Source organism: Monodon monoceros, unplaced genomic scaffold (assembly GCF_005190385.1).
Source record: "Monodon monoceros isolate NGI ecotype Baffin Bay Population unplaced genomic scaffold, NGI_Narwhal_1 Super_Scaffold_22, whole genome shotgun sequence".
NCBI classification, from domain to species: Eukaryota; Metazoa; Chordata; class Mammalia; order Artiodactyla; family Monodontidae; genus Monodon; species Monodon monoceros.
Genome location: NW_021703779.1, coordinates 116,730,218 through 116,754,023, shown reverse-complemented (window position 1 = coordinate 116,754,023; position 23,806 = coordinate 116,730,218). Strand labels below are relative to the sequence as shown.

Sequence of the window (23,806 nt, the reverse complement as noted above, 5' to 3'; positions counted from 1 at the left end):
ACCCTACCTCGGACGGGGGACCACCCTCGGGCTGGATGGGGAGGGACCCGTGGAGGGACCGACCCAGGGGCCCCTCGGTTTGCCAATTAGTCGAAGATGGCGTTTTATTATCAGGGAGGTTGCTTTCTTTTGTTTCCTCTGCCACGAGCACATGGAGGTAAACCTAGACCTGTCACCGTGGCCCAAAAAAGACCTGGGGGCTGAAGGGTGAGAGGCTGGGGCCGGCCTCAGCCTTGCCCGGGGCTCGGCCGGCTGCTGACCCGAGGCCGGGCAAACTTTGGAGACCCAGCCTAAGCCTCTCACCTTGAGGGTATAATAAAAGCGAGGGTGATCGTCAGGGTGGGTTGGGTGGAGGTGGAGACGCGAGGAGGCTGCGCCGCCGCTGCCGAGCGCCGGGTCGGAAGCCTCGCCGAGCCCCGAACACCCCAGACATTGACCCAGGGGAGAAGGAAGGGAGCTGCGGCTGGACTCCTTCGTCCACGTTGACCCCCTCCCACAACCCCAGAAAAGGGAATTTCATTGCCGAGGGAGTTTGGCACCGGGACAAGCGATTTCTGGCTACTGACTTTTTTGAGTAATCTGTTTACTCCTGGAGGGTACCTTAAGAATGGAGTAAAACCGGGACCATTTACTTCTATGCTGCTATTTATAGCAACTTCCTTAATTGCAAGATGAGGTGGCGGGAATAGGATTTTATTTCTGCCAATGATGTGAAAGAAAGGGTTCGTCTGTAAATTTTCATTTTTCTGTCCTTAGGAAAAATGGTTGAGCGCTGTGAGCGCCCACCACCCCCCTTCCAATGTCTGTTTGAGAACTTGTCGGTTTGGCTCTTTTCCTGCGATTATTCCTAATCGAAGCGTTGCTAGCATTTTTCATGCGTCGGATGAATTTACTCTCATGTTTTTCTGCGCTTGAAACTTTCCCAAATGTACCCTGGCTAAATGAAATAATTGTACATCCCATTTTAGAATGTTATTATCACAATAGTGCTATGTTAATGTTTTTCTAAACGTTTACCTCACCCAGAAGCCGTGTCTTATGAAATTGGAGCAGGTTTACCTGTGGCACAGAGCAGTAGAGGTTGTGCATATCAGGATTTTGAAATCCGTAGCAATTGGATTGTACTGGATGCTTTGCTAAAGCAAGTGACTAAAATTGGTTTCTCACATTTAGCGTGAGAAGGTAAAAGAGCATTGTACTTCATAGTTCTATTTCACATAGATTCTTGTGATCCTGGAGTGTTGTTTGGGGGTGACAAAAAGGGAAAGGTGACAAAGAGGACTAATTGTAATATTTGGGAAAAGGATAATCTTTTCAATGGCTCTCTTATTCTGGAAAACAACTGGCCTCTGGTTCATAATAAATTCATTAGCTCAAAATTGAGATCATTTGAAACCTAACAACCCAAGTATCAGTCTAAAAGCTCCCTTTGCTTTTCTTTTGCTTAGCGTGATCTGCGTTGTATGAGTCTAGTAATGAAGCAGTGCTGGCCCAGGAAGCTAGGGCATGCAGCAGAATTTGCAGCAGTTGTTGAGGTGCCAGCCTGCAGGTTTGAGGCTAGTACTTTGCATCCCTGTCCAAGATCTCTGCAGAGAATCACTTACGCTCACACTGAAAAGAGCTTTGACCTCATTGTTTCGGCTGGAATGCCCAGCTGCTCACATTTTCCTGCGCAGCCAGGACTATGGTTAAGTCTCCAGCATTTGTACCAGTGCAGTAAATTGAAAGCTTCTCAGGAGTTGTATCTGAGCCCTAGGCCTAGGCCAAGGAATTAATCTGCAAACCCTTGGACTGAATGTGAAACATGCTATCAAATACTCATTGCTAAAGAATGACTTCAAAAAAATTTTTTGGTGGTGGGGGGCGGCAAATTGTAGCTCCCCGAATCAGTGAGCCAAACACTGTCCTCATCTTTAGCCTGGTAGAGATTGAGGGGCACTCCCATTTACATCACTAGAAGGATACAGTTAAAGATTTAGGTTGGACTTGGCCTTGCACAGCAATGTACATGCAGTCTAAGTTGTGTGCTTTTATATTTCAGAGATGGGGCTGTGAATTCCTTTCAGAATTGTGTGTTTGTTGTGTGTGTGTACCTGTATGTATGTGAAATTGACTTTGAATGTGATGTAAATTACAGTGGTGTTGCTTATAGTTCTTGGTCACTGAAAACTAGATATTAAGTGTTAGGACAGGGCTTTACATTTTAAGCCTGACATGGGAAGTAGTATCAACTTCTATGGCTCAGTAGTGTTTGCTGAATCGTCTAAAAAATGCCATTTATTTCCCCAGGTTCTGCAGTTTCAAGCTAAACGAAGTAGTGATTCATTGTATTTTTTAAAGACATGGCCTTGACGTCTTTGCCATTAAAAATTGTCTTCTTTCCTTTCTGATGAATTAGGACTTTCCTTTTGACAGTTTTGAGGTAGAAAGAAATTGGTGGATTTGGTGTAGGATTTTTGGATTTAGGTATGTAGGGGGTGTCTTAAAAGATTTAAGAGTTGGATGTCTACAAGTACAATAAAAGCACCGCCTGTTCCCAGTCAACATCTCCATTCTCCATAAATACAATAAATAAATAATAGTTGTTTTGTCTATACAGTTTATTTCCTTTAAAAGCATGTGGTTTTTTTTAGAAGGTTTTTTTTTTTTTTTTTTTTTTTTGGCTGCGTTGGGTTTTCATTGCTGCGCGTGGGCTTTCTCTAGTTGCGGCGAGGGGCTATCTTCGTTGTGATGCGCGGGCTTCTCATTGCGGTGGCTTCTCTTGTTGCGGAGCACGGGCTCTAGGTGCACCGGCTTCAGCAGCTGTGGCTTGCGGGCTCTAGAGCACAGACTCAGTAGTTGTGGCGAACGGGCTGGGCTTAGTTGCTCCGCGGCATGTGGGATCTTCCTGGACCAGGGCTCAAACCTGTGTCCCCTGCATTGGCAGGCGGATTCTTGACCACTGCGCCGTCAGGGAAGTCCCTAAAAGCATGTTTAATTGGAAGGCTGGGCTAGTTGAGACTTACGGGTCAGGGACTTTTATGTTATTTTGTCTTTTACCCTTCATAACATTCCTAGTGATTACAATAGCATTTTCACATGGGTTTAAAGGTTTAATGAGAGTCTAAACAATGAGAATTCCCCCCATTTAACTTAGTAAATTATTTCATGCTAATGGTTCAAAATAAAACATTCCTTGATAAAGTAGATCAGGGGGCTTGGCCAAGTGGATGTGGTCTAATTAGCTTGTCAGAGAGTGATATTAAACGGATATGAATTTCTAGATCATTGACATACAAAAGCTTAAGTTTTGAGTTGAAATACTGGAAAAAAATTATATCTCAGATTCTAGAAGCTCTTAAACTGCTTTGGTTCCATAAATCATGCAGCATATAGTAATGATATCACATAGAAATTTTTATATCTGTCAAAGAGGCCCAGGACTGGAAAGAAATTAGACTGCATAAGGTATAATGAAAATTCAAAATAAGACCAAAAATATTCAAAATAGGTAGCCAGTTTACTACTTAGAGTCTGATCTCGGGTGGCCTCGGCCTACAGCGGCTTGAAGCAGGATTTAGGTTCCCCTGCCAGAGATTGAAGTCAGGTCACGGCAGTGAGAGCGCTGAATCCTAGCCACTAGACCACCAGGGCTAGTGGCCAGTGACAAGGACCTGGCCCGTCGGCTTTGTAGAAATGAATTCCCAAAAAGAGACGGAAAATAGTAAAACAAGTGTTTATTAGGAGGAAAAAGGGCTCAGAGAGAGTCGTGCCCTCGTGGTAGTTTGAATCACTTATATGGGGTGTTTCTTCCAGGTTTCCCTTGGCCAATCATCCTCCTTTGCCTGATTCTTTTTTTTTAAAAATGAATTTTATTTATTTATTTATTTAGCCACACCGCACGGCATGTGGGATCTTAGTTCCCCAACCAGGGATCAAACCTGTGCCTCCTGCAGTGGAAGCATGAGTCTAAACCACTTGACCGCCAGGGAAGTCCCATGAGTTTGCCTGGTTCTGAGTCCGTATTTGGTTTATCTCAGGGTCCGCCAATGTGTGTGCATGCATCTCTTAGCCAAGATGGATCCCAGCACAGAAGCCTATGGGTAGGTTGACATCACCTGGTGTGCGGTGGCGCCCCCTCCCTGTTGACCTCCAAGGAGCCTTTTTGTGTAGTCAGGAAGGTCTTCTTAATCCGGAGAATGAGGAGTATGTAGTCTTTTTATCTTTTCTCTGGGCAGGGCTCAGCTCCTCTCTGATCTCGCTATTCTCTTTGTCTGGGAGTATCTGTCCACAGGGGACAAACTCCAGCTGCTCAGCCTAGGGCCCATCTCTCTCCTGCCTCAAGTCCAAGGCAAGGCCAGTCTAGTGAAGCAATATATGAAGGCAATTAATAAAATTCAGGTAATTTTTTTTTTTAGGAGCAAGGTTTTTTGTTTTCTCCTTGAATTATCATTATCAGGGTAATTAGACTTTTTTTCTCTGTTTCACCTTACTGAAATCCTTGGCCTGACATTGCTGAGCATGGAAAATATTGATGAGTTTATTTTATTGTGTTTAGAAATTTATCTAAATGTATGTATTGCAATATTTTTGCATTTACACAAGCATTACAAATGGCCTGTGTGCATCTTGGCTCCTACCAAGTAGTTCATACGTGGCTGGGTTTAACAGGTGAATTTGTCCCTACTAAAAGCAACCTTTTATTATCATATTATATTGTAATTTCCTTTTAACTTATGTGGTACCTTACATTAGTCTTTCTCCACTGGGAGAGAACCAACCCCTAATGCCCTAGGGAATCCATTGTTTGTAATACTCATCTCCTCTGCGTGCATCTTGAGATGAGGAATTATAGTTGAGAAAGACTGCCCTAGACTGTGAAAGCTGCTGGGGGCAAGGACAGTTGGCACAGTGCCTGGTGCATAGTAGGTGTTTGATAAATATTTGAATGAACAGTTTTTATATGTTTCACATAAATAATAGCTTCCAGTTATAGACAGTGATATTTATAGTAAATTCTTCCTTATGAAGAACGATTAAAGAATGAGGAGTTCGGGCTTCCCCGGTGGCGCAGAGGTTGAGGGTCCGCCTGCCGATGCGGGGGACACGGGTTCGTGCCCCGGTCCGGGAAGATCCCACATGCCGCGGAGCGGCTGGGCCCGTGAGCCATGGCCGCTGAACCTGCGCGTCCGGAGCCTGTGCTCCGCAACGCGAGAGGCCACAACAGTGAGAGGCCCGCGTACCGCAAAAAAAAAAAAAAAAAAAAAAAAAAGAAAAGAAAAGAAAAGAAAAGAATGATGAGTTCTAGTTAATTGGGTGTGATATTGTGATTTATAATAACAAATATATGTATATTTGGTCTTTGTTTCTGGCCCAGAGCTCCTAAAACCCTCTGAATTTCCAACACTGAGAGCAATAAAGGTGTCTTTTATTATGTTAATTAGGTGAATTGGAAAAGCACCTCAAGTTGGGGGCTGGTTACCAGAGGAACCAACCCTTTGATTAGAGGGCTGGAACTTTCAGTCCCACTCCCCTGATTTCTGGGGAAGGGAGAGGGCCTGGCGATTGAGTTCAATCACCAGTGGCCAATGGGTTAGTCAATCATGCCTATGTAATGAAGCCTCCATAAAACCCCAAAAGGACAGGGTTTGGAGAGCTTCCAGGTTGGTGAACTCGTGGAGATTTTGGGGACAGTGGCGCGCCTGGAGAGGGCATGGAAACTCTGCGCCCTTTTCCCATTCCTTGCCCTATGCATCTTCTCTGTTTGGCAGTTCCTTTTGTAATGAACCGTTAATCTAGTAAGTAAAATGTTTCTCTGAGTTTTGTGAGCCTCTCTAGCAAATAATCAAACCAAAGGAGGAGGTTTTGGGAACCTGATCTATAGCCAGTCGGTCAGAAGTACAGGTAACAACCTGGCCTTGAGGCTGGTGTCTGAAACCCCAGGCGGGGGTTGTTGGAACCCCCAGTTTGTAGTCAGTTGGTCAGAAATACAGGTGATCACCTGGCCTTGCTACTGGTATCTGAAGTGGCGGGGAGGGGATGGTTATGGGGGGAGTCTTGTAGGATTGAGTGCTTAACCTGGGGTATCTGATGCTGCCTCTGGGTAGATAGTGTCAGAATTGAGGTGAATTATGGGACACCCAGCTGGTGTCTGAGAATTGCTTGTTGGTGTAGGGACCACCCCCGACATAGGAACTATGATCGGAACCTAAACATTGGGGTCTACTATATACTGATTACCAATTTTTAAAGTATTAGAATAAGTCTATCTAACGACAAAACTATACTGACCATAGTATAATCTCTTAGATGATTACACCATCTTATGATCTTGGAGAGCATTATTTCATTCAACAAATATTCACTGAGCATCTGTTATGTACTGGGCACTGTGGTGGGCCCTGGGACACATTGGTGAACCAGACAAACTCCCTGTCTTCCTGAGATTAATGTCATTACATACACGGCTCAGAGGACACGGTGACTGCTCCACGCAACTTGAGTTTTTGTGAATTAGTTACTGTTGTGTACTTGTCATTTGCCTTTCTACCAGAAATAAACTGAACAATCTCAGATGTTTTCTGGTTGTCTGGATTTCAGATGAAAAGGAATTTGTTGCATTTGACACCTTCAATATGACCTATACATGGCAAACTGCTTTTTTGCAAATAGATGTTAGTCCGATCCTGTGTAAAGTGGGAAACCTATTTAGAAATGAATCACTGTTACTTGAAGTAAATATTAAATAACCTGAACACAAGTTTTTTTCTTTTTTCTTCCTGATCTGGCTTTTACTGATTAAGCAACATAAAACTCTGAATATCTTCTAAATACCTTCTATAAGGGTTTACCGTTTGCTCCTTCTGTTTATGATTATTGTTCGTAATTCAGACCTTTAGTGGGTAATATTGAGTGCGTACAAATCAGGTAGCTTCCAGTGCTCTTAGTGAGCTTTTAGCAGAGATGAGATTTGAGCAGGTAAAGCTGGCCATTTTCATATTGATGGAACTGTCCAAATGAGCAGCTGGGCAGTGGGTTCTGGGAGGTAAAGGATGGCCAGTGGGCCCTGGGAGAACCATAACTAACATCCCTGTGTCTGGATGATGTGCAGAGAACTAGCCCATGAGTGAATTCAAATACTGGTTTGTTGAGTGATGGAAAAAAATCATTAAGGCTGACTGCTTGTCTAACCTGGTTGATCAGTTCTCCCAAAGAGGTGAAAGCTTGGGACACAAAATAAAAACACTTTTTTTTCCCCCTCAAGGTGGTGGGGTTTCCTCTACATCTAGTGCTTTATATGGAATAATCATTTGCATCTGGAATTCTTGAGATTGGGAGGAATTTTCAGGTTGGGAGGAGTGAGGTTCGAGGCTTCCACAAGTGAAGTAGGTGCTGTTTTCAAGTTTATTTCCGTTCACTTAACACTTACCTTCCTGGCCTGGGATAAAGGTAGATCAGTGGTGATTGTTAAACAAACATTAGCACGACTGCAGCATGTGTTAACACTACCGCAGTTTAATGATGAATGAGTAATCAGCACTGCAGATATGGGCGAAGGGTGCCCTGTGCCAGCACACTGGCAGACAACCCCTCAATTACTGCGGTGTATGGAGGGATTGCTGGTTCGGCTGACTTCTTGATTATCTGAGGTTTATAGATAATGTTGGACCGTGGATATCCAGATTCGGGAGGTTAATATGTATTTGTGAAATACAGATTGTCATCAGTTTTTTGCCCCATATTTATTTAATAGAATATGGGAGGATTGGTGAAGACTACCCTGTTCAAGCAGATGCCGTGTATTTTTTTTAGACTCCTCCATTATATGCTGTCTTAAAGCATTACGGTGGCTGTATTTTCCTAGTCTCTTTTTCATGTCGGTATTGAAAAAATCAGGGTTTTTTTTGGGGGTGGCTGCGTCGGGTGTTAGTTGCAATACGCGGTGGGGCAGGGGAGCTTTGTTGTGGCATGCGTTATCTTTTGTTGCACCGCGGGCTCTTCCTTGTGGTGCGCGGGCTTCTCTCTAGTTGTGGTATGCGGGTTTTTTCTCTCTAGTTGTGGCGCGTGGGTTCCAGAGGGCATAAGCTCTGTAGTTTGCGGCATGAGGACTCTCTTGTTGAGACGCGCAAGCTCAGTAGTTGTGGCTCGCAGGCTTAGTTGCCCCTCGGCATGTGGGATCTTAGTTCCCTGATGACCAGCGATCGAACCTGTGTCCCCTGCATTGGAAGGCAGATTCTTTACCACTGGACCACCAGGAAGGTCCCCCCAGAGGAGTTTTCTTGATAACGATTATGCCTTTAGCACAAACCCAATTCCCCAGATAACAACTGTGTCTGTGTCAAGGGTACCAACCTTGTAAGCAGACCTTTTTAAGAATAGCAGTCACAGACTTACCTGGTGGCATAGTGATTAAGAATCCACCTGCCAGTGCGGGGGATGCGGGTTCGAGCCCTGGTCTGGGAAGATCCCACATGCTGCGGAGCTACTAATCCCGAGTGCCACAACTACTGAGCCTGTGCTCTAGAGCCCGCAAGCCACAGCTACTGAGCCCGTGTGCCACAACTACTGAACCCCGTGCATAGCAATGAAGACCCAACACAGCCATAAATAAATAAATAAATTTATTTATTTATTTTTTAAAAAAGAATAGCAGTCAGTCTCAGACCTGCTCTGTTAACTTTTTCCTACATGTTGTTAGGAAATCCTGGTATTTTTCAGTGAATGGAAGTGACTCGCCCTCGGTCATTAAGCTAATCAAGCAGCAGAACTGAGTCTGAGACTCCCAGCAATCACCACCTTTTTTTCATTGCTGCACATACCATGCTTCTGGATTATGGGTCATTCCTTTTCATATTGTTGAATGCATTCACTATTTGTCACTTGCAGCAGAAGAGCAGCCTGCCGGTAGTAAATTGATGCACCCAGTGGGGGAGCCAGGAAGTATTGATGTTTCTGCCAGTTTAGCGTCAACACTTGCTGGTTTCCTCTCTGGAGCATCACAGAGTTCGTGGATTTTCATTTTTTCTGACTTTGGTACTTTCATCACCGCCCCCACTCCTCCTTGTTCCATCCAATTACCCAGAGTCCCAACACTCACTTGCATCATTAATTCATCCCATTCTATACATGGCTAGGTGTTAGCTCATAGGCAGCTGATTTTAAAAGTCCTTTTGGGTAACATAATTCCAAAGAGCGGGCATACTGAAGAGTATTTAGTTAAGGATGATTATATAGGAAAAGTTGCCAAAATGAAAACAAAATTCTTGGGCTAATGAATGAATTTTATGGAAATATTTATAAATACTGTTTAACTTCAGGATTGTTCTTTGAGTTCTATGGTCATGGAAAACCCCAGAGATATCTCTCTGGTTATTCTTAAGTTTCAGCCTTTTTTTGAAAACTGTTATCAAAAAGGAAAATTAATAATTCTTTTATGTTTTTGGACAAAGAATAAATCAGGAAATCATACTGGAAGATGCAGTAATCCTGCAGATCAATGGGGAGCAGAAGCCAGGAGGGAACTGTCACAAATAAGTAACAGCTGGGTAGAGCAGATTATGTAAGTTACACCTGTTGTGTAAGCAGTTGGGGATGTTCTTTAAGCTTCACAATTAATGTCGTTTGCAGTAATATGGATTAAGGGATCTATAATATAGTGCACAATTTACTTTGGCTTCTTTTCTGAAAACATCCATATGAATCAAAAGCTTCTTTTGAACACTCCTGCCCTGCTTGGTTGCTATAGAGGTATGTAAGGCACAGCCTTGCTCTCCAGTAGCTTGCAGTCTATTAGAGATAGAAGACCACACACAGGGCCAACCTTCTCACAAGGCAGTAGGTCATCACTGCTCTCTTCTTGAAGGCACACACAGTAAGTGCCACAGGCATTCAGACGAGGGCACCAAATCTCTGGAAGCAGTGGGTGGAGGAGGAGGGATTTGTAGAGGAGGTAGCATGTGAACGAGGTTGTAGGGAACCCAAGGAATTGAAGTTTATGGGATTCTAGGGATCGGCAGCCTCATTACAGGAGGAGGCATTTACCTGAGCAATCAAGCCGAGTTATTGCTTATGGCACTTAGAGCAGGGGAACCAGTCAATTTAGAGGACTTAGGTTCCAACTCTAAATGTAGCAGAGAGACAGAAACCTTAATCTTCAATGGCTTATGTTTGCCGTGGTGAAATTTAGACTTTTAGAAAGGGAGCAATGAAAGCAGACATAAGGTGGCTTTCGTTTCCACAGTAATTGCTATAGGAATCTCCCAGTAGACACTCTTTTCTGAAATCCATAATTCCAGTGGTGGTGGCCCTCAATCTTCTGATTTCGATACAGGAACTGGGATGGAATAAACATTTGGGGTAATATTTCATGACCCTGTTTCATGTAATATCATATGACTGTTTATTTAGTTGTCCTGCTTACATAATAAGTGCACACTTTCAGAAACTTTTACTACATGGGGACAATGCGGTAGTTTATTATCTTGAGTACTGGTGGTCATTGTAAAAAGCCGGGGATCAGGCCTTTGTCCAGGAGCACATTCTTTATAGTAACACTACTGTTTCACTGTCACTAAACAACATGCCTCTTAATAGACATTCAGACTTGACCTTCATTGTGCCTTACCAGAACATGAATTGCGTCTTATTCCCACATAACCAATTCATCACCACAAGCTGTTGATGCCACTTTGCTTTATCATCATGACTGCCACTCTAGTGCAAGTCATCAGCATCCCTTCTCTTTCATATTTGTTCCTCCTCCAGTCTTCTGTCTTTGAATAAATGACACCATCCTCTACCCAGTAGCTCAAGCTAGAAACCTAGCAGTCATCCTTAATAGCCCCTTTCCCTTTATCTCCTACATCTAATCTCAGCAAATCCAATAGGTTCTGTTTCTGAAAGAGCTCTCAAATCCATCCACTTCTCTGCTTTCCCTACCACCATCCAAGTCCAAGCTACCACTATCACTTATCCGGACCATTGCAATAGATAATCTCATCTACTCCCGCATGCTCCAGTCCATCCTCCACACAGCATCAGAGGGATCTTTTACAGATTCATATCTGAAAGCCTTCAGTGACTTTCCACTACACTCTGGATAAAGACCTGACCAGTATCAGCTTGTACTCTTCCTCACTTTTTTTCTTTCACTTTTTAAAATTGAGATATAATTCACATGACAAAAAATTTGCCATTTTAAAGTTTACAGGTAAGTGGTTTTTAGTATATTCATTATGCTGTGCAACCATCACCAGTCTAATTCCAGGATATTTGCATCACCCCAAAAAGAAACCCTGTACCTATTAGCTGTTAGTCCCAATCCCTCTCCTCAGCCCCTGGCAACCACCAATCTGCAGATCTGTGGATTTGCCTATTCTGGGCCTTTCATGTAAATCGACTCTATATGCAATATGTGCTCTTTTGTGATTGACTTATTTTCATTTAGCATGTTTTCAGGGTTTATCGGTGTCATAGCATGTGTTAGTACTTCATTCCTTTTTATGACTCAGTAGAAGTCTATAGGTCTTTATGCCATTTATGCCAGTACTGCGCTGTTTTGATTACCATAGTTTTGTAATAAGTTGAAGTCAGAAAGTATGAGGCCTCCAACTTTGTTCTTTTTCAAGATTGTTTTGGCTATCCAGGATCTCCTGAGATTTTTTGTGGATTTTAGGATGGATTTTTCTGTTACTGCAAAAAGTCTTCCTCACTTTTTACCTTACATTTGCCAAAGGACCTTTGTATATACCATTTCCCTTGTCTGGTCAACTTCTCTATTTTACTCAGTTGCCTGAACTCTTACTCATCTCTCAGGGCTCGGCTTAATTATCACTTCCCCAAGGAAGCTGTCCCGTATCCTTCCCTCAGACAATGGCAGGTTCCCAGGTTCTCATAGCACTATGAACCTTTCTTTTATATTCTTTATCACAGTTGACTTTACATTGGCATATTATATTTTTTTGCTACTTACATAGTATCAAGCTTTCCCCTATGTAGTAAATTCCATGAAGGTAAGAACCATTTTTGCTTATTGCTTATCGCTAATGCTTCAGTGCCTGACATGTAGTATATGCTCAATAAATATTTGCTGACTGAATGAAATTTGATTCCTATCTGTATTTTTAATCTTATTTCCCATTTATAATCATAGAGTTTGAGAGCTTGACTGAGAGGTCAAATTGTTCAGTCTTTAGGCATCACTGTTGTGTTCAGTTAAAAAAAAAATCTCTACTCATATTTTAGAAATGAAGTCATTTCCTCTAGCATGCTGTGTTTTGAATACATACAATATAATATCTCTTTTTCATTATATTTTTAAGTATTTAATGGTCTCTGATGTACTTAATGAATAACTTTATATTTATGAGCATCACTGTTGTACACACATTTACAACATTGACTTTCTTGAAGTTTGCTATTATACTTTAAAAGTACTCACTTCGGGAATTCCCTGGTGGTCCAATGGTTAGGACTCGACGCTTTCACTGCCAGGGCCCAGGTTCAATCCCTGGTCAGGGAACTAAGATCCCACAAGCCCTGTGCTGAGGCCAAAATAATAATAATAATACATACATACAATAAAAATACTTCACTATAAATAAGAAATGACGTATTTACTGATTAAAGTGTTTGTTTCATTTTGTAAGTCTTGATAACTTTTTAGTCTAGCTATTTTACAAATGCTTGTTTTTTAAATTTAAAAAATGGTTATATAGAGGTGTAAGTACTTTTAGTGTTACTGTTTTTGTGAGTTTATTGCAGTTTTGCTGGGTACCAGATAGTCAGAAATGATAGTGGTAAGGGTCTCATTTAAGCCCTTAATACATGAAGATGGAAATAATCTTTTTATTTTACATGGATCAAAATTCAAAATGAGTTTTCTTTTTTATCTTTTTTTTTTTTCATTTTACCTTCAGTGTGTAAGCATTTGTGTTCTGTTAGGCTGTGTACAAAAATAACTATTCCATTCAGTGCCTTGAATTACTGATCTATGACTCCATTGATATTCTGCAGGTTTATGGAATTGTTTTAGTTGTAAATTGTCTTTGCCTTCTTACCATTATAATAATAGCTAAAACCAGAGTAGTAAATTCCTGACACTGTTTTAAGTGCTTTATAAGCATTAATTCATTATACACATTTGCTTATTGTATTAGTCAGGGTTCTCCAAAGAAACAACCAACAGGGTCTTTGTGTGTGTGTAAATACCTATATATTTATTATTTTAATATTATTTACATGTAGGGACTTCCCTGGTGGTGCAGTGGTTAAGAATCCGCCTGCCAATGCAGGGGACACGGGTTCGAGCCCTGGTCTGGGAAGATCCCACATGCCGGGAGCAACTAAGCCCGTGTGCCACAACTACTAATGGTTAATATTATTTATTTATTTTTATTTATTTATTTTTAATTAACTTATTTAATTAATTTATTTTTGGCTGTATTGGGTCTTTGTTGCTGCACGCGGGCTTTCTCTAGTTGCGGCGAGCTTGGGCTACTCTTCGTAGCGGTGCACAGGCTTCTCATTGTGGTGGCTTCTCTTGTTGTGGAGCAGGGCTCTAGGCATGCAGGCTTCAGTAGTTGTGGCACATGGGCTCAGTAGTTGTGTCTCGCGGGCTCTAGAGCTCAGGCTCAGTAGTTGTGGCGCACGGGCTTAGTTGCTCCACGGCATGTGGGATCTTCCCAGACCAGGGCTTGAACCCGTGTTCTCAACCACTGCACCACCAGGGAAGCCCAGTTAATATTATTTACATGTAAATATTTAAATAAATTTCTTCATATATATATATATATATATATATGTATACACATATTTACACACACACACATACATACACATATAAAGAAACTTGCAAGGAATTGGCTTACAAGGTTTGCAAGGAATTGGCTCACATGATTATGGAGGCTGAGAAGTCCCAAGACCTGGAGTCAGCAAGCTGGAGACCAGGAGACCAATGGTGAAGTTCCAGTCTGAGTGGGAAGGCCAGAGAACCTGGAGAGCTGATGGTGTAAGTTCCAGTCCAAAGGCTAGCGTTAGGCTTGATACCCAGGAGGAGCCAGTGCTTCAGTTCAAGTCCCGAGGCCAGTTAAACCAGTGTCCCAGCTTAAAGGCCATTAGGCAGGAGGAGTTGCCTCTTACTCCAAGGAACGTCAGCCTTTCTTTCTTCCTTCCTTTCTTTCTTTCTTTCTTCCTTCCTTTTTTGGCTGCGTTGGGTCCTTGTTGCTGCGTGCGGGCTTTCTCTAGTTGAGTCGAGCAGGGGCTACTCTTTGTTGTGGTGCGCAGGCTTCTCATTGCAGTGGCTTCTCGTTGCGGACCACGGGTTCTAGGCACATGGGCTCTATAGTGCAGGCTCAGTATTTGTGGCGCACGGGCTTAGTTGCTTCGTGGCATGTGGGATCTTCCCGGACCAGGGATCGGACCTGTGTCCCCTGCACTGGCAGGCGGATTCTTAACCACCGCGCCACCAGGGAAGTCTCGGTCTTTTTGTTTTATTTAGGCCTTCAACTGGTTGAATGAGGTCCACTCACATTATTGAGGGCAATTTGCTTTACTCTGTTTACCAATTCAGATGTTAATCTCATCCAGGAATACCCTCACAGACAAACCCAGAATGTCTGACCAAATATCTGGGCAGTATGTGGCACAGTCAAGATGACACATAAAATTAACCATCACACTTATGTCCTAGGATCATGTGAAGATGAATGAACAAATATAAACTGTGTATAGACCAGGAATGGAAGATTTTACCATAAGTAACTGTAGTCTGCTAACCTTACCATCAGTAAAATGAAGGGTTTCGACTGCTACATGGTCTGTAAGGCTCATTGAAGTCCTAGAAGTGGTAAAAGATCTTAGAGACCTTTTAATTGTCCAGCCTCTTCATTTTACAGCTGAAGAAATGTACAGAAAGAGGGCAAATGGCTTGTCCAAGATTATTCAGTGAATGGGAGTTCAGAAATAGGAATTCCAGGCTCAGCTCTGTAACGTATGTCCTCAGTTTCCTCTTTGAACTGCAAGGGCTCCTGGGTCATCAATATTTAAGTTCTCTCCCAGCTTTATAATTTCATATAAATGTTTAGGCTTCATAGTCTAGCAGTGGAATTTTTTGACTTTTCTTTTTTTAATTAATTTTTATTGGAGTATAGTTGATTTTTGACTTTTTTTTGGCGGCACACGGGCCTCTCACTGTTGCCTCTCCCGCCGCGGAGCACAGGCTCCGGACGCACAGGCTCAGTCAGCGGCCATGGCTCACGGGCCCAGCCGCTCTGCGGCTTGACTATTTTCTATTGGGTTGTTTATCTCTGTTACTCTTTGGGTCTTCATCTGATTCTTTTTTTTTTTTTTTTTTTGTGAGGAGGGAGGAAGGGAGGGAGGTCTCCATCTCTTGGTTGCTCATTTGACTCTACCCCAAATTTCATTTCTTCTTTAACAGTAATGAGTGTGAACTAAATTGTCTGTACTTCGGATGGAAATAACGACAGACTTTCATGGGCTTTTAAAAGTGGTTGTAGTTTTCGTTTTACACTGACCTGAGTGATTGGGGGATCAAATGTAGACGCGTGCCTCTGTTAGTACTGTGTTCTAAAAATGAACTTAACTCTGATTAACCTCTTAGCTAACAGCTCTAATGGAGGAGAGCGTTTTTGGTGGTACTGAAATACGATGGGCAGGCTTCCTGGGGAGCAGCAGCACTGTCTTTGCCAGTGGCCACCTGACATTAGTTCCCAAAGACACTCTTACTCATCTCTACTCCTGAACACGGTTAGCTGCACAATGGTAGATAGAGAGGCAGCACTTGGATTGGCTGAGTCACAGCTGCTAGGACACAGTAGGGGCAATAAGAAGACAATTCATATGTACATATTTGAGAACCAGTTTGATGAAAAGTGTCAGTAGAATATATATCCGTGTTTTGAAATGTGAAGCAGTGTAATTAAAATATTGTGCAAATTTAGACATACTAATCAAACATACTAATGAAGGCAGTTTAATCAAAGTGAAATCAAACCAAAAGACATACTAATGGATTTATAGAATCCATGTTTGGAATTAATATTTTACATAGTCATGAAATTCACGTTGTATCAACAAATGTCTCTTTTGTTCCTAATATATACCTAGCGTTGTGGAAGTTTTTTGAGGTAGGGGACTGGAAACTTCTCTGTTATGGTGCCTCCACTAACCAGCACTGTAGCCTTAGGAAAGTCACTTCATTTTTAAATACATTGTTTTACAAATGTAATATTCAGTGCATATAGAAGGACACGTGTTAAATATATGCATAATAAAATGACCACTCACGTACCTGCACCCCAACTTCAGAATTAAACCATTACCAATATAATTCTACCTGTGTGCTCCTTTCTTATGTCATCCCCGTCTCCCCACAACCCTGTAACTATTAACCTTATTTCTGTGAATCATTCTGTTGCTTTAAAAAATAGTTTTAACACATATATATGCAAATTTAGATAATATATTAGTTTCCTTGAGCTTATAGAAATAGTATACTGGGTTTTTTTTCTTATTCAATATTAAATTGCTAAGATTCTTCATAAGGTGTTTTTTGTTTTTTTTTTTTGCGGTTCGCGGGCCTCTCACTGTTGTGGCCTCTCCCATTGCGGAGCACAGGCTCCGGACGCGCAGGCTCAGCGGCCATGGCTCATGGGCCCAGCCGCTCCGCAGCATGTGGGATCCTCCCGGACCGGGGCACGAACCCGTGTCCCTTGCATCGGCAGGCAGACTCTCAACCACTGCGCCACCAGGGAAGCCCACTTCATAAGGTTTTATGTAGCTATAGTTGATTCACTGTCACTGCTGAATAATATTTTACTTTGGGAATATACTAGAATTTACCCATTCTTCTGTCAATGGACCTATAGGTTATTTGCAGGGTTTTTTTTTTTCTGTATGACCAGAAAATGTGTCTTTTAGTGTATATTTATAAAAGGGGTTCCCCCCCAGTGCGTGTAGGATACACATATACATATACAAACACACACTCAGGCATATGTATAGGAAAACAAATACACATAATAACTCTTGAAATGTGCAACTTTACAAGAAGAGATTAAATTGTTTTCCAAAGTGGTTCTACCAATATGCACTCCCACTAGCAATGTATGAGTTCTCGTTGCTTCATATACTTGCCCTTGATATTGACTTCTTACATTTTGTTGCTTCTCTGATTACTAATGAGGTTAAACATCTTTGTATACGTTTATGGGCCATTTATGTTTCCCCTCTGAAATACTTGTTCATGTCTTTTAACTGTTTTCTGTTGGTTTATCTTTCTCATACTGATTTATAATTATGAGTCCTTTTCATATTCAGGAGATTAATCCTTTGTTGGTTATATTTTTTGCAAATAACTTAATTTGTGGCTTCACATATATTTATATATGTCTTTTGATAAAGAAGTTCTTAACTTTAATGTAGTCAAATTTTTTGGTTTCTTTCTTTATGATTACTGCTTTATGTGTCTCTTTTTAATTTATTAATTTATTATTTGCCTGCGTTGGGTTTTTGTTGCTGTGTGTGGGCTTTCTCTAGTTGCGGCGAGCGGGGGCTACTCTTTGTTGTGGTGTGCAGGCTTCTCATTGCGGTGGCTTCTCTTATTGTGGAGCACGGGCTCTAGGCGTGTGGGCTTCAGTAGTTGTAGCACGTGGGCTCAGTAGTTGTGGCTCGCAGGCTCTAGAGCGCAGGCTCAGTAGCTGTGGCGCACGGGCTCAGTTGCTCTGTGGCATGTGGGATCTTCCCAGACCAGGGCTCGAACCTGTGTCCCCTGCATTGGCAGGCAGATTCCCAACCACTAGCGCCACCGGGGAAGTCCGCTTTATGTGTCTTGATTAAGCAATCCTTCCCTATGCCAAAGTTGGAAAAGTAGTCTCATTATTTTTTCTAAAAGTTTTAAAGTTTGGCAAATTATTTTTTGAGCCTCATTTTCCAGAACTTTAAAATGCAGTTGAACTGGGTGTTCTGTAACAACCTTTTATTCTTTGATGCTGTGACCTGAAGAAGACAGGATATGTGTGTATATTTTCAGAGACTACAGTGTTCTTTTAGTAATCTCTCCTACTGTGAGGTTTTATATTCTCTCCTACTTTACTTCTCTTTCTCTCATTTCCCCAGCCTCTTCCTTCCTGTTTTCTTCAGAAAATAGCCAGTTGAATCCTGCAACATCCTAGTTTCTGTGTTGAAGCAGCACTTTTTAATTGAAATTTATTGAGATAATGCAGTTGTAAGAAATAATAGAGATCCTGTGTACCCTTTACCCAGTTTATGGTAACATCTTGCAAAACTGTAGTGTAACGTCACAACCAGGGTACTGACATTGATAACATCCACTGATCTTATTCAGATTTCTCCAGGTATACTTGTACTCATTTGTGTGTGTGTGTGTGTGTGTGTGTGTGTGTGTGTGTATTTATTTCTATGCAGTTTTATCCCATGTGTATGTTCGTATATCCACCACCACAGGTAAGATACTGAAGGAAACAACATTTTTTATAAACAGCATTTTTAAAAGTCTGAATTACTGAATACCTCCAGAGTGTTCTGGAGCACCCAGTTTGGCTGGTGCCCACACAGTTCTAGAGGGCCACCTCAGGTTACATAATCCAGAAGCAAATTGATGAACTGAAACCCTGACCTTAGAGATGAAAGAATCTTTGATCTTTGGGTTTGAGGTCCTGGGAGGCCAGTTGGCATGCCCCCAAAACATAATCATCATTTATTTTGAATTGTATATGCCCATATGAACCTGCATTTGAGACATCCTTGTAAAAGTTGCCCTTGGTCCATCATACCAATAGGAGTCATTCAAATTCCACCAGGTTGTAAGCAACTAAAAACTCGTAGTGGAAAGGAGGAATGGTAATCCTTCTAGGAAAGCAATTAAAAGCTTGCCGAAATATGCATTGGTTTATATCCCCATAAGTAGAAGCTTACATTATTGTCAGGCTGGTAGTCAAGAACATTTGAAGACTACATTTATGGGAGAGCTACGTATGCTTTAACTCATGTCTACTTCAAAATATTTAAAAATAAACACTCAGCACCTTTTGACCTCTTATGACTGGCCAGGCACTATGCTAAGCAAAGAGGATAGTGTAGTAAATAAAAACAGAAGTGATTCGTGTCCTTATGGAACTTATCTAATTTACAGTTTAAAAATAAGGCAACAGAGACTTCCCTGGTGGCACAGTGGTTAAGAATCCACCTGCCAATGCAGGGGACGTGGGTTCGATCCCTGGTCTGGGATGATCTTACATGCTGCAGAGAAACTAAGCCCGTGCACCACAACTACTGAGCCTGCGCTCTAGAGCCCACGAGCCACAACTACTGAAGCCCACGCGCCTAGAGCCCATGCTCTGCAACAAGAGAAGCCTCCGCTCGCTGCAACTAGAGAAAGCCCACGCACAGCAACGAAGACCCAAAGCAGCCCAAAAAATAAATAAAATTTTAAAAAGAAAATAAGGCAACAAATATTATAATTACTCACTTTCATAAGTCTTGAATAAAATGAATTAGAAACAGAGATAGCAGAAATAAGGTCTGTTTTTGATAGGGTAGCCAGCCAGCTCTGTCAGAGGAGATGGCATATAAGCAGATAACTGAAGGAAGGAGGGGCTACTTCTGCAGAGGGGTTTGGGAGTAGATACTGGAACCAGCTTGTTCAAAGGCGCTGAGTTGGGCAAGAGCCAGGCACGTTGGGAAACTGAAAAGGAGGCTAGTGGGGCTGAAGGGCACACTCAATGGAGGAGGGGGAAGATGGCAATGAATGGAGTATAGGAACTTCTGGGGCGCTGTCTTAGGAGCAATTTGGATCTTGTAATCTGAACTTCTTGAAGCCATGAAGGTGGTTTGAAGATGTGGAAGTGTTAATAATATTATTTAATCAATTCACAAGTATTAGGTACCGTGCCCTGTGTCAGGCACTTCTACTTGCTAGGGATGCACTGGTGAGCAAAACAGACTAATATCTCTGCCCCCATGGACCTTACATTTTAATGGGGGAGGGTATTGTTAGGGTAAAGGATAAGCTGAGAGCTCCAAAATACAATGGCCAGAAAAAGGTAGATCTTTGTCTTTCTGGCCTGTAATAGCCCGGGGCAAGGAGGCAGCTTCTATTCCATAAGATCATCTAGGGTCCCAGGCTAGTGGGGCAGTTCTGCCTTCCTCAGCATTTGGTTTTCAAGTTCCAGCCAGCTAGAGGGAAAGAGGGGTCCAGGGCAAGCTTCTTTAGGAAAATGACCGGGAAGTTTCACACATCACTATTACACATATACCTTTGGCGAAATCTTAGTCACGTGGTCCTCCCTAGTCATAAGGGAGATAGAAAAATGCAGTTTCTAGCTGGAAAGCCAGGTGCTCAGGAAGAAAGGAAGAACAGATTTGGGGGGACAACCAGTAGACAGGGAGACAGACAATAAACAAGGTAAATAATTGTAGTATCTTGTATGCTAGTGATGAGTGGTAAAGGGAAAAGAAAGCAGGGAAGGAAGATAGGAAGTATCAGGTGGTAGCGGTTGCAGTTTTTCAATAGAGCAACAAAGGAAGGCCTCATTGGCAAGGTGCCATTTCAATAAAGCTCTGAATGAAGTCTGTGAGCAAGAAATACCATTCTGAGTTGTTCTGAGGTTACCATAACCCAGGGTAGGCTTTTACATGCCTGAATCTTAGACCCTATCTGAAAGTGTTCAGGTTAGTGGAAAAGGCACCATTATACTACAGTTTCATTTAGAGCAAGCAATACAAGAAAGCCTTAAACAATGAATTGGTGAATTACCATGCTAGGGCCTGGACTGAGGCATCTGTCTGAGAGATTTTTTTCTTGGCTCTTTGATAAGATGGTAAACTTAGCTCCCTAAGAAAGGAGGGACTAAGATCCCTCTGCAACACTCAGTTCAGAGGGTGTTGCACATACTTGTTTTATAGGGTTTGGGGGGTGGCAGGGTAATTTTTTTTCTAAGTGTAGGAATTATTGATGATTTGACTCTGCTGTAGAACTCTGGTTAATTTCAGTCAGCCATTGTCAGTGCAGTTTTAAGGATGTGGTGACATAAAAAGAATAGAAGTATTTTCATGTCCACGCTTGGTCATCCAAAATCTTGCTTAGTTGCCCTTCCAGTTAGAGAAAGCAGTAGTTTCCAACACTTCATTATTTTCTTTAATTATATTCGAGTGCTGCTTTAAGTTATATGTCAATGTAAAATACATAATAAGCACCTTTTCCTACTTCTGCATCACTTTTTTTGTTTTTAATGACAACCCGTTTGGTTAATGAGACAAAAGAAAAGGATTTTCTGCCTGTTTTTACTCTAATGCCCTTCCCACCTACAACACCCCTAGATGTGGGTAGATAGATTGTCTCGGGTTTATTTCTATGTTAGTAATCATTATCTTTCATTAGAGAACTTACAGTTTAGGAAAGGAGATAAGATACACAGATACATAACGAAAATACAAGGCAGGAAGTGATAAATGCCATGAGAAAGGTAAAAATAAAATGCTCTTGGAGTTCACAGACTACAGAATGAGTAACCCTGTTGGTCTTTGCTTCCACAATCTTGAAGGGAGACAGTAAGGTTAACTTTGAGCTTAATATATAATGCTGTCAAAAGGAATTTTCTCTTCTTGGAAAAGGGAAGCATTTGATCTGTTATCCTACTATTTTAAGTATTTTGTGAGTCCAGTCCTTTTCTAGACACAGATAAAATACATTTTTTGCCTGTCATGCTACACCACAGAGAAAAACTCAAGTCAGACTGGAAAAGCACTGCTAATCACTTCATAGCGTTTTATAGTCTTGGAAGTTACCCTTGAATCTTTTCTCCTCTCCCTCCAGCTTACCCAGTCCCTCACCAAATTCCAAAGATTATGCCTCCTGAATATTTTTGGGATCCAGTCTTGCCAAGCTTAATCCATCTCTGCGAAGCAGCTAGACTGATTTTTTTAAAACATAGCATTAGTTTAAGTCAGTTTCATGCTAAGAATCCCTAGTGGTTCCCTTCACAGAGTAAGATTTCAACTCCTTATTGTGCACACCAGGCTCTGCCTGCCTGTGCAATAACATCTCTGACCTTTGCCCCTCGCCTTGTACACTGCAGTCACACTGGCCTTCCCTCAGGGCTCGCCCTCCTCCCGCACACTGCTCCCACTGTGTGGAATCCTCCCCCAAGGGCCCCATTTCTATTCCTTCAGTACTGAACTCAAGCATCCTTAAGGAAACCTTCCGACCCCCGCTGCAGTCAGACCACCCAATCTCAATGGGGTCTCATAGCACCTTGTACTTCTCTTACTTCTATTCTGCAACTGTAATTAATAATGAATCTTGGAGCTAGTTATTAGCTGCCTTCCCCCAGAACAAAATTTAAAAGGGCATGTGTGCTTTTACTTAGTGCTCTGTGCCCAGGGCCAGTGTCTGGTATAGTGCCGAGTACTGGAATAAATTCTTAAGAAGTACTTGTTGCTAAAGAAAAAGGGCAGAAAATTCCCAAATTATTTAAATTTGGTTTTAGATTTTATTGAGGTGCTTACATTTGATCATAGGTTTTTTAAAGTTGTTGGAATGTTTATAAAAGACAAGTATCAGCATCACCTGGGAGCTGTTAGAAATGCAATGCCCAGGCTTCTGATTCAGACCTACTGTATCAGAAACTGGGTGGGACCTGACAATCTGGTGTAACACACCCTCCAGGTGGCGCTGATGCAGAATTAATGTTTGAGAACCAGGGTTCTATAAAAATACTGACTGAAGGTTGACTCTGACTAAGTAAGATATGAAGTGCAACTTAATCCTACTTTTGCAGTTAGGTACATTGTTTCTAATCAACAGTGGGTGGTAATAAACTACTTTTCAGCTGCCACCCTCCCCCACCCCCCATTTTATCAATTGTCTTCAGATATCAACTGAAATGTAAACAAGGTCTGCTTGATCAATCAACCCAAACCTGGACTTTAGAAATTCACAGTATTTTTCAACCTTCACCCCTCTGAATCTAACTTTTATGTAGTGCCATCCGATTCCAGGAAATGCTTGTAAAACTGATAATGCCCATGATTCTAGTGTTGGAGTGCTTTGCTTTTAATTTTTTTTTGGCCGCAGTGCGTGGCATGTGGGATTTTAGTTCCCCGACCAGGGATCAAACCCATGCCCCCTGCAGTGGAAGCGAGGAGTCTTAACCACTGGACTGCCAGGGAAGTCCCATTAATTTTTTAATGTTTATTATACAGGGTCAAAATTATTTTTGCTAAAGCTTAGGTTGTCATAGTTTCTAGATTTATATCTAATGCATTTTGAAGCATTAGCAAGGTTTAGATGTGCATATTCTTGGCTGTGTTTAGATTTCAGGGCTGTGCTACATCATCAAACTTTTGCTGATGGATTGACTGCATTGTTAAAGGTCACTCATCCCCGATTTTGCCATTGACTTTAAATTTGCTCCATGTTTGACTCAAGGACAGTGTTGACAAACCATTCCCACCTGGTGACTATTAAGTGATCCATAGGAAGTTAATTGCAGGTTTCTTTCTCATATAACAGATGCCCAAGGCTCATTGATTCTCTTTGTAATATTTGGTTAGAAGCACAGGATTTGAATGGAGAAGGGAGATAACCAACAAAAGATTTTTTTCAATGTTTTTAAAAACTTTAAATTTTAGAATAGTTTTAGATTTCGTACATGGTACAGAGTTTTCACATCCCACATGCAGTTTCCTATATTATTAACATCTTATGCAGTAATGTACATTTGTCACAATTGATGAACCAATATTGATACATTATTATTAACTAAAATCCATACTTAACTATTCAGAT

At 41.8% G+C, this 23,806-nt stretch overlaps 1 protein-coding gene across 4 annotated transcripts in view; it reads left to right on the top strand.

Annotated features, from left to right (window-relative positions):
* Positions 1–23,806, top strand: part of ATP11C (ATPase phospholipid transporting 11C) — a 167,128-nt gene that overhangs the window by 1,254 nt on the left and 142,068 nt on the right. The window lies entirely within an intron of this gene.